The sequence below is a fragment of the Poeciliopsis prolifica genome, unplaced genomic scaffold, assembly GCF_027474105.1.
Source record: "Poeciliopsis prolifica strain line A6 unplaced genomic scaffold, Auburn_PproV2 SCAFFOLD023, whole genome shotgun sequence".
In the NCBI taxonomy this organism is placed as follows: Eukaryota; Metazoa; Chordata; class Actinopteri; order Cyprinodontiformes; family Poeciliidae; genus Poeciliopsis; species Poeciliopsis prolifica.
The window spans coordinates 1,721,109-1,732,794 of record NW_026562398.1 but is presented as its reverse complement, the minus strand read 5'-3'; the positions used below and the strand labels follow the sequence as shown (position 1 = coordinate 1,732,794).

Genomic DNA, 11,686 nt, shown 5'->3' with positions numbered 1-11,686 from the left:
TTATGTGTGTGTGTGTGTGTGTGGTGTGTGTGTGTGTGTGTGTGTGTGTGTGTGTGTGTGTGTGTGTGTGTGTGTGTGTGTGTGTGTGTGTGTGTTTTATTTTCAGTTTGTTGATACTTTTACACAGTCGAATGTTACCATAAAACAGCAACATTAAAGAACGACATGTCTTTTACACAAATTAAATGAAAAGATACAATAAAACACGCTTGTTAAATACAAGCCGGTGGCGATTATTGAGATTTATTTCAAATACTTTCTTGCGTGTTTTTTTATTTTGAAAGTCTCAACAGGAAATCAAAGCAGCTCCCGGATGGCCCTTGACAGCGATGTGAGTCACATGGTGTTCTTAACGGAGAGCTGATGGAGCCAGATGAAAGAGGCAGGAGGCGAGCCCCTCCGCTTGCGCGTCAGCGTCCCCTCAAATAGAAATCCGCTGCTGTCACTTCAGCCCTGCGCGCATAGAGACTGACGGCTGCAAAACGATAATTAAAGGCTGATCCCGTCCGGGTATGCAACGTTTTCTTATTTTGTTGAATTATTATTTATTTTTTTGTTGTATTTCTTTATTTTTTTTTCAACGCGATGCCAGTGGAGGAGAGTAAAGGGAGGCTGTGAGGAGCGTTACGGAGAATGGTAGTGAGGATCAAGGCGCGCTGTCCCAGGAGAACTCATCCGAAGAGCCGCCCGTGAAAGCCCGGGATGCTCCTCTAACACCACCCGGGGCGGGTGAGTAGCCGACAGCGCATCTCTTAATATTATGAACACGAGAGTTGAAGCGTTCCTGTCTGTTTCCTCTAATCGCTCGACATTACTGTCAACTACATCGATTCCACCTGTCTGAGCAATCCTTAATATGCTTCTTTTTTATTATTATTATTCCTCTCTCTTTTTTTTAAGTGCACGCAATCGGGAGATCAACCGCGAGTAAAAGCGTAAGAAATAGTGCGCTCAGCCCGTGCGCACGCCGGTACCTCGCCGTGGTGCGCGCACACATCCTCGGGGCTGAACGCCATGCTGTGCGCTTCAGCGGGGGGACTGCGGGGTCCGTCGTGTCTCTTTAAAGTTTTGATTAGAGCGAACATGTGTTCCACACAGCGGCCTCAGTGGCCAATTAATACAGCCTTTGTAAGGGGGCTTCTCCTATCACAGACGCTCATCATTAATCCAATGGTGGCCCGGAGGGCGTGGGTTGGTGTCCGCGCTGATAAGAGGAAGCCACCAGTCGGTTCTCACACTTGGGTTGATTAATTATGGACTCTGGCCGTGATGCCCGCAGAAATGATGCACACATCTCAAAGAGTCATAGCCGTTCATGTTAAATTTTTACCATTCTATATGTGACATTGTGGGTTATCACCCCAAAATCTACCCAATACCAACACTGGGTTCAAATTTAGGTTGTCCTTCTGTCCTGATGCTGATCTGGGATGATTTTCTTCTCTTATTTTTGGTGAAAATCGTACAGTGCACACTGTTTTGCTAAATATGTAGGTGTAGGTGTGAGAAGAACTTTCATATGAGCCCCAGTGCATGCAGATGAATAAAAAATCCACTTACTATGCTGCGAGGGTCTCCGACTGCCGTGTAGATGTGTGTGTGTGTGTGTGTGTGTGTGTAGCTTGCCTCATTACACTCATTGTGTTGACTTAAGCAGTAGGGTCACCCCTGAGGCCCGTTCACCTGCCTTATTGAGGAGCGATGCCCAGAATTACACCACACACCGAGGTGGGAGAGGCTTTTCAGCTTACACGATCAAGTTCAGCACCGGTGCTCCAGACTGAAGCGCCATGTATTAATCTGATGTGCCGTAAATATTCTGGCTGAACTGGATTAGGCTGCTCCCCAATCCTCACAAATGTGTTTTGACGAGATGTGCTTAACTCTTTTATCTTGTCTTAAAAAAATTTAAAAAATACATAAAAAAATTGTGAAAGAGCTCCAGGTCCTGTTTGACTCCTGAGAAATTATGTTTTCAACCTGCCCACCCACACACTGCACTCGATTTCTCCACAAAGTGACAAAACTAAACCATCTTCACTTTACAGCTGCATATTTACAGATACTTTCTCATATTAAACATCAAGCAAAATCCAACTAAAAAGCCTGGGGGACGGGGAACTACTTTTGAAGATGGAGTCAGGCCTTCAGTTGAGGGTGATAGAACAGGTAGTTATATTTCATCAGGTATAGTACAAATGCTGATGCTCTCGAGGTGACGAGCCACAAGCGCTCCTTTCTCCTCGTCTTATTCAGCTTCCATCTTTATGTGCTTTACAATGTTTCATCCTCCAGAAATACTCTGTAGTTCATTTGTGCATTTTTGCTGTGGTTTGTTTTTCACAAACAAACCACTGTCTGCTGGGCTCCATGAGCAATGCCGTTTACTAGCTAACGACTAATACCGAGATTAAATAACACACAGGTCGACTCTATTTTCTAAGTAAGTGACTTCATGGGGTAATCGATTATATTTATATCATTTGGGGATATCAAAATAAAAATGGCTGAAAAAAAAAATGCATGCCACACTTTTCAAATGTTTTTTTTTTTTGTGGGTATTTTAATTAAATTTTTACAGAAGCTTGGAGTCAGACAAAAAAAAAAGCTTTTCGTGGACTGTGATAAACTATAAACTGAGTGATGACAGTTCAACCCGTTACAGTTGCTACATAAAACTCTTGTTGCTCTGCATGTGATGACCAAAATTGTATCATTTATTTTGCTAGATTTGTTTTGATTCGTCTGCATAAGACTTTAGAGTCAAACTTACAAAGGCATTGTTTTTCATCCCTGTCCCTTGCACTATTTAATGGCATCAACTATTCATCTCAAGGCACACAACTCCAGATCCTATGTCTGTTAAAAACAGACCGACATGCAAAGCCAACAGCTTCTGGACTCTTGGGACTCAGAGCAGGTGACCTGTCAGATGAGATCTACAAAAATGTTTTGAAAAACTGAAATTGATAATTCATTCACTATCTTCCTCTATCAGCCTTAAGCTGTTCAGGTTTGTGGGAAGCTGAAGCTTATCTCAGCAGACAATACATTGCAAGGTGAACGTAGGGATGTTGCTAAACATCAATTAAGAGTGACTAATTAGCGCAGCATGCTTGTTTAAAACTGCAGAAGGAGCCAGAGAAAAGCCAAGTAGATGCAGAGATAACACACAAACTCCACACAGAAAGGCTCCAGCTGCGAGCTGCGGCCACACATAAATCATGCTCTGTTAATGCTCCTTTCAAGGTTAAAGTGATAGTTCAGATATTTTGAAACATGGCTCTCTGGAGTAATTATCCACTTTGGCTCGCTTATTTGTTGGAGACATATGTCATGTTGCTCTGAGTTTGCTTGAAAATGATGCAAACCTGTTCATTTGTGTTGCATGTGAGGAACCCGCTGAGTGCAGGGGTCAAAGTTGAAACAAATAACATAAAATATATCTATCAAACTGCTCTTGATCAAACAGGAAGTAGCAATCAAGTGTGAAAATGAAGCTCCTTCCCATTACTGATTGTAAGACGACACTAACACATTTTCATAACATAACATAAATAAATCACAGCCATTATACACTACTGTTATTCTCATCTGCTCCATTGAACTATACTGGAGAAATCAAAGTTCACTGATTTCTCCTGCGTCACGTTCAGCAGAGCATGCTGCTTTGGATGTGAAGGCCACATAGCAACTATCCAAACAGACCACATTTCAACTGTTAGTAAAGCTATTTAAACTACTACAATATAACATTTTATCAGAGTGATACAATAATATACTAGCAAATATTAATTGTCTGCACTTGCGCTGTAAGCAGTTGCTAGGTTTATGTCATTGGAGGTTGACACACTCAACTGTATCAAGCTGGGAATTGTCAGTCTGCTTTTTGGGAGCCAAGAGTAAGAAAATCTTTTAAATTGGTCATCAAGCTGTAATTTGTGCAACTGAATCAAAGATCACTTGCTTCACTGTTGTGATTGTTTGCAGATTGTTTTTACAGGATCTATAATTGGTCAACTTCTGCAACTTTGAACTAAAGCACAGTTCAGAGGAGAAAATGTAAAAAAAGAAGCAAAACAACAAAAAAGTCATATTAGGCGTTAAATATGCTAATAGAACATTGTATCCCATGTATGTGAACATTTTGAGTTTGAGTTGCTATAAATAGCTAAAATAACTCAAAGCAGGGGCAACTTTCAAACTAAATGTTAGCCTTTCTTCTCTCTGAGGAGGCCTTCTCTTTCCTACTAACGCACAGATTTAATACTAGATTCCTGCACATTATCGCTTCAAAGCTTGAACACTAGTCTTTGAAGCAAATCAATCTCTTTTTCTGTTAAGACAGCTCAACTCAGTAGGATGGACTATTCTTGGTTGATGTTGACAAGGTTGATCTGAAAGTCTGTCAACTTTGCAGCAGTCTCTGTGTAAAACACTTGCAAAACTAAGTAAGGAAGTGTTTTGCGTTTTTCAAGCTTATGACTCTCATTAAGATAGTGATGGTAACAGCTTTGTTTTGGTTTGTTCTTCCTAGGTGGTCCACAGCCCTGAAATGTGAAATAACAAAGGATCTGGTTCATTGCTGTAACAGTTTTGAAAGATATTTATGTGTCAAGTTGTTCCTGAATGTGTCAAGATGAATGAACTTCTTTTAATGTAACTGTTTCTTGAAAGTCTGCTGACTTTCCCAAAAACGTGGTGAGCCAATCAGAAACTGAGAATGCACCTTTCCTTTCAAGGAAGCACTCCCCTACACTCCGATAATCCCCTCCCTGTGCACAATCATTCTTTTTCTCACATCAGTCTCATTTTTAATGCTGCCAAAACACTATTGCAGCCTTCTGCTCACACTTCTGTTGCATACAGATTGCCAGTTTCATTCACGCTTTTGTTATTCTTCTTTAAATAATATATCATCTCTGAATTGTCATCGGGTTGCCAAACAGAGAAGAGTAAAGTGCACATTGAGCACATTGAGGGTTTTGAAAATGTCAGCAATTGTCCGTGGCCTTTGGTTCTTTGTAAAAGGTGCAAAATCGTTATGTGAGCTTCGCAGATCACAAAGTAAATGGTCCATGAATCCTTGCTTGTGTACGTGTCAGCTGTCTGTTTGTGAACGTGTGATAGCGCAGAGACCACAGGGCGATGTAAATTGGCCAGTCAGCCGGACAGATGTGCCCTGGCCCGGGCTTGGGAGTACGGGGCTTCAAACTGGCCTGCCATCCAGAATTAGTGCCATGGATCTGTTAACACGGAGCTAAAGACTGCAAAGCTCAGTTTTGTTAAAATGCTCTCTGTTCTTTATTTTTGCGTACTAATCAACAAGAAAGAGGAAACATTGAAACATAAAAAATAAAGAATTATTCTTGTTTCTTCAACATGAGAAAATGTAAAAAAAAAAGCTGTTGCTTTGTTCTAATTGTTGGGTTCTGTGTCAGTTCACTATCTGTCTCGATCTGAGCTAAATACATTTCAGGCTCAGAGTGGCAATCGGTTGCCATAAAAGCAGTAGCGCTGTAATTCATAACTATTGATTGGTGTCTGAGCAGCGTTTCAGCAAAGCGACTCTGAACACAACTCCAAACAGAAGCAAGTGGAGTAAATAAAGCAAAGTGGTGGCGATGATTTGCATAGTTATGCCGTTATCTCCCCTGCCCCTTTTTTCTTAATTTAGAATGCACTCGTGGTGTGGGAACATAACATAATTCTTCCTCTGAACATTGCTGTTGTACTTAACATAGCACAGATGATGCTGCACGTCTTCTGCCTCCTAACCCTAAACCATTGAAGCTCTGAGGTTTATATAGTTTTAGCCTCAGAGCTAAAACTATTGAAGCATAACCCGGCCACTGGTGTGTAAACCCCACTAGCTTCAAAAACATAGACAGCTTTTAAGCATTGCCTAAATGCAAAGCAGTTGCTTGAAAGTCTGCTGACTTTCCCAAATATATTTTTAAAATATATTTCTATGATTGGGGTGTAACGTACTGACAAGATTTCAGAGAGTGAGGAAAAGATCAGCTGGAACTCTGAAGGCATTTTCCAAGTGGGCTCAAGTTTGTTTTTGTTTTTTTCAAAAATGTTGCAGGTTTAGGCAAACACTTTAAATCTTATATCCAGAAAATTTGATCACTTTAATTCTCAGTTTGAAGTGTTACTTTACAGGGCAGCTGAGGGAATAGTTCAGAAAGACCTGTTAGCATTTTGTTGAAAATATAATTTGTATCACTGATAGGTTGTACGTCGACATGAAACTAAACATGCATGTAGCATTTTCTTCAGGAATAGAGTGGGGGCTTGATATGTCAAAAAAGTCAAACTCAAAAAAGCATTTTTTTTCCTTAGTGGACTGGATCATGATTATAATTTCTGGCATTTGTTTAGTTCTGCGGGATGTAGTGTGCAAAAATCTCTATTTTGAGCAAATCTATTTTGTACATATAAGCCTAAGGATATTTGACTTGCCTTGACCTCAGCACTGTGAATCCATGACACTGTTCACGTCACTCTTGGTTTCGCAGCTGAATTTTCTCCATTCAGTGTTCGGAGCTACAGCTCAGCGAGTGGGGAAGAATGTTTTCAGCCATTTCTTGCTCATACTCGAAGTTTGTCACTCACTGTGGGTGGAGAAGTGTTTTTCCCCAAAACAGTTTAATCTGCACAATCAGAGCAAACCTTCGGGATCTCATTAGCAGGGATGGGATGTTCCTCTCAATTGCTGCTTCTTTTTTTATCCTTTATGTCACATCTGCATTCTCCTCGAAAAGGAAAAGAAAAAAAAAACAGTTGTGCGCTCTTTCTTCAAGACAAGGAAGGATGTTACAAAACCAGTCTAAAGCATTCATTTAAGGATGTTTCAGCATATTACATCCATCCATTATCTAAACAGTTATCCTTGCAGAGTGGTCATTGGGTGAGAGTCAGGCTACACTCTGGAAGGGTCACCAGTCCATTGCAGTATTTCTGAATTATTTTACACTTTTTAACATTTAGAAAGAAGGCAATGCACAAAGCCTTAAATGCCAACAGTGGCTGTCACAGCTGTTTTTGACCTTGTAGAATACAGCAAAATGCTTCGAATCCTTTTATATTTAATTTGGCATGTAGCCTGTTCAATTCAGGAGAAAAAGAAAGAAATCTGTTCGAAGGACACAAACACAAAAAAAGCAGCAACAACATGGTTGCATAGCAGTGCAGACGCTTGTACTACTTTGTTGAAGAACCTTTTCATTCAATGTTAGCTTTCAGTCTTCTTCGTTTGGAATCTATCAGCATCCCACATCTTCACTCATTTGTATTTTCCTACTTTATTTGAAAAGAGTTTAGGCAAATTTATGCGAATGAGAGAACACCTCTTGTTTGAAGCCCTCTTAGTTGATCCTGCAGACATTTTGTCGCATTTAGCCTTGGACTATGGCTAAACCACTCCCAAACTTAAATTTCCCTCTGATGAATTTATTCTGTGGATTTGGACAAATTTGTCCACAAAGCTTGGGGAGATTGTAGCCAGACAGGCATGTTTTTTGATGAACAAAAGCCTTCTGTCTGCCTACTCCTTAGCTTAGTCATATAGCAAATACATACATGTAGAGCAGAACCAGTGCCTTGTTCCTACAGGTCCTTCGGTGTTGTTTTCAGTAGTCTACTCAACCAGTTTCTTTTTGGTCTTATTCATAATTTGTGATGTTCCTGCTGTCCTATATTTTATTCCAGTATTCATCACTCTTTCAGTAGAATAGGATCTAGTAGTTAATCTGTTGTAATAATGGTAAGGAGTGTGATCTTTTTTGGGGTAAAGATTGCTCAACAAATGGTCTTTGCAAAAGTACATCAGCTAACTCCCAGGCTGCCTTGCTGTACAACAGAACAGAGTAATAACCAGACACTGCTGTTGAAATGAAAGCGAAATGAAGCTTCTGAATTGCTGTAAATTAATTGATCAAAGGTATAAAAGTATAAACCTACCAAAAAACATAAAAAAATAAAAATCACAAATCACTAATGTTCTATTTTCTAAACCTAAACATATTGAGAGTGTTATTTCAGTCCATTATCTAGAGAGCAACAATTAGTAATGTTCATTTTATTGTTTTAGGTAGACTGGATCCAGTATGTGTTAAATGTAGACTTCCTGCCATGTAGCTTATTGATGAATTGTAGGTTTTCAAAATAAAAGCCAGTGGCCAGAAGCATTTTCCAGTAGTTAAATAAGGACAGTTAAAGTGTTACTTAACTTTAACTGTCCTTAAAATATTCAGCAGTTTGCTGCTGAATATTCTGTAAAATATTCAGCAAACTAAAACTATCTTTCTCCAATATTCCTGCATGTGTTATTGTTTATTTGTTCTCCAAGATGCCTGGAGGGAAATTTGTATGACATCGTCACAAATGTCCTAGGTGTGTGTTTGATTGACTAATTTAGAATTACTTTATAGAATTTGACATTCTGACAAATTAATATCGCAGAATATAAGCCGTAAGTTTATGTTTCTGCAGATTTCTGAGTGTTTTGTCCAAGACTGTTTGAATGCATAAACTTTTCTTTCTGTTGGAGGCACAGGAGCTGGTTGTCTACTTTACCTTTCCAACCTTAACTGTTTTATCGATTCCTCTGACAGTCACACAGGTGTTGCTGATGCAGGATCACATTCTGCACTCAAAGATGACAGTGGAGCAGTCATGCTGAATGCTCCCTTTATTTATTCATTATAACGCGGTTCGCTGCTATGCTCTGCGCTCTCGGAGGACTCGTCTCACCTGATTCACCTCATGAGGTGTCTGGGACGGTGAGGCGTTTGGTATCAGATCTGTCTTGTGTTTATTTGATCAAAGAGTGCTTGCCAAAAAGTCTCAGCCTCAGCTTGAGCTCGCCATGAATGAGAGAAGCCGTGGGGACAGAGAAAGTTGGAGGAAGAATGGAGGGTGGAGTCCAGGGCTCGGGGGATGACGGCAAGGCAGATCCCGTATTGATTGGTTTAGTAAGAGAATCCTCAGGCTTTTAGTGGTACTCCTTAATAAGAGGAGCTTGTGGAAAGAGAGCTCGCATCATCTGAACTCCACTCCAGAGGCCGTCTTCAGCTTTGAAGATTATTTACCGCGGTAATAAAACAAAAACAACAGAAAGGTCAATTCAATTCACTACGTCAGATTGGAAATACTGTAGAGAGAAAATGTTTTGCCATTTCTTCTTTGCAAAACAGCTCAAATTCAATCAGATCCGCAGAAGAACCGGAATGATAAAGTCTTGACAGATTCTCAACTGAATTCAGGTTTAGACTCTGTTTCATTTGAACTAATCAATGTTTTTTGGCTCTAATGAAGCTCTACCTGCTTGTCTAGCATTATTTTCCTCCTGTAAATTTCTCCAACTCAGTTTCAAGACTTTTGCAGACTCCAGCAGATTTTTTACCTGGATTGCTCTGTGATTAGCGCCATCCATTTTTCTGTTGAAATGAATGTCCTGCTAAAGTAAGACATCGCCAGAGCACGATGCTGTCATCACCATGTCTAACGTGTCACGCTGTTCATTGGAGCGTGACACACAAAAGTTTTTACACTAAACGCAATAACTTTCATTTCAAGATTTCTATTTGTAAAAAAAAATAATGAAAACAATTTATTATTTTCCTTTTGCTTTACAAACATGTGTCGGTCTATCACATAAACATCCAGATAAAATATACTGAACTTTGTGGCTGTAATATGATAAAGTTTCCATGGTGTGAATATTTTGCACCAAAATCATCACCAATCTTCTCTACATCTTGCAGCTGTTTTTTTTTGTGTGTGTGTGTGTGTGTGTGTGCTGTGGTTTGTTTGCACTGACGTATAGTTTCCTCTTTTTTACTCTGTCTCTCCTTCTGCACCCATGCTCTCCGTGTACTTTTGTGTTAAGTCAAGAGCCTGGTGTCAGAGAAACCCTGAGCTATTTTAGGAGGCAGCTGAATGTATTGAGCGAGAAAGCGAGGTGACACAACCGGAGTTGAGATTGCTCGGTGTCTGAAAACCTTGAAAATGTCTTGCTTTAGAGCCGTGCAACCCCCCTACCCCTCTCAACACCTTGCAGGTTGCTCGAAGCCACCATCAGATAATAGCTGTGGAAGCAAGCTGCACATCAGAAGCCTGAAGATAGCAACCATTTCACAGACAACTGCTTTTCCACATTGCATTGTGCAACACTGAATGTGGTTCATTTATATTTTGGGACATCCCAAACAATATTGTGCATATTTATGTTATCATTTATCTATACCTATGCTAAACATATGAAAACAGTCATCGTGTAAAAAACAAAAAAAACAAACAACTGAAGAGCATGCAGCATCCATTATTTTTGTACAAAAATATTAGTGAGTTAGGATCTATTTTTAGGGCTATTTTTGATTATTTAATTTTATTCTGTATGTATTCACCTCTACATGAAAGAACTGCAGTCCCAAGCGATTTCTGTCTTCTTTTTTTCTTCTCGCACACTTTTCTTCTTTTCATGTGCTCTCATGAAAGCAAATTTGTGTTTTTGTAAAAAAAAAAAAAAACACACACACTTTGCCCTTGATTTGATGGACAATCTGCACGCCTCTGTCTTCGCTGAATAGATTCACTTAGTCTCTATGTAATCTAACAAATTTGTGCATATATGCACTGCTTGTTTCTGTTGTTGTTTTTTACAGTATGTGCTTGCACTTGTTTAATAAAATCATCATTCCCGAATAGACGCTCGGCCTTCTTTCGCTCCTGAAATCAATAGCAAACTGAATCAATCATTATGGTCACTGTCGTGAAATCTTTGCAAACCCAATTAACCAAATTGTGCACTAACTAAATTAGCAGCACCCTCTTGACCTTTATAAAACCAACTGACACTGGAACGCATGTAGCTCATCAAACCAGCAAGGCCAGCAGGTCAAAGTCTGGAACCACTGCTCATTTTATTAACTTCTTCCATGGTGAACATCGGTGTCTCTAAAATTTTATATGTGATGTCATGTTTTCACACTCTACACAGAATATGGTTTTTATTGGTTCTAATGTGAGTGATTAAAATAAGTCAGGGAGCAAAAACAGCATCCATTAGAATGTTTTTGTGTTAATAATGGAGGAACTGGGTTCCTGTCTAAGAAAGAAATTCAAAATTTAAAAAGAAAATACAGAAATTTGCTTGGTCAACTCAGGCAGTGTATACACATACACATGTGTTAAACATGTTAGGATGAAATTTTCACTAATGTGAGCCCTTTCAGAACAGATATTAGGAAATTAAAATCTTCTTAAGATGTAAATGTAAGTTCTTAATTACATGTTTTGCTTTTAATTGAATTTGAAAGTAAGTACAGCTTCAATTCAAATTCAGATACAAAAACATATTAACTCTTAATCAACTCATAATCAACTCTTTGGACCAGGAGAAAGTTCAAGATCATGTGGTTCTGGTGACATTTTCACTGATAAATTTAAATCTCACAGTGGAAAATAGAGACCACATCATATAGTACTCATATTTTATTTACCACATTTTTTGCCTTTAATTTGATACCATATTATGTCAGGCCATCCAGCAACTTCTACTCAAAATCAGACTTGGGTACTTTTGATTTACTATACATAGCTGAATATAGAAACTAAAGCTTTCTTTCTGCCACAAAAAACAGAACAATCCATCCCTAAATTAGGAAACAGTTTGCCT

The 11,686-nt window shown here is 39.3% G+C and overlaps 1 protein-coding gene across 4 annotated transcripts in view; it reads left to right on the top strand.

The window, feature by feature from the left end:
- The first annotated feature begins 382 nt into the window (after window positions 1-382).
- Window positions 383-11,686, top strand: part of LOC129370342 (uncharacterized) — a 49,877-nt gene continuing 38,573 nt past the window's right edge. For 3 of the 4 annotated variants that reach the window (XR_008607044.1, XM_055046279.1, XM_055046277.1), the window contains exon 1: window positions 383-729. The gene's annotated coding sequence lies outside the window, so the exon portion shown is untranslated. The remainder of the gene's footprint in view (window positions 730-11,686) is intronic. The other variant, XM_055046278.1, reaches the window with a different exon arrangement.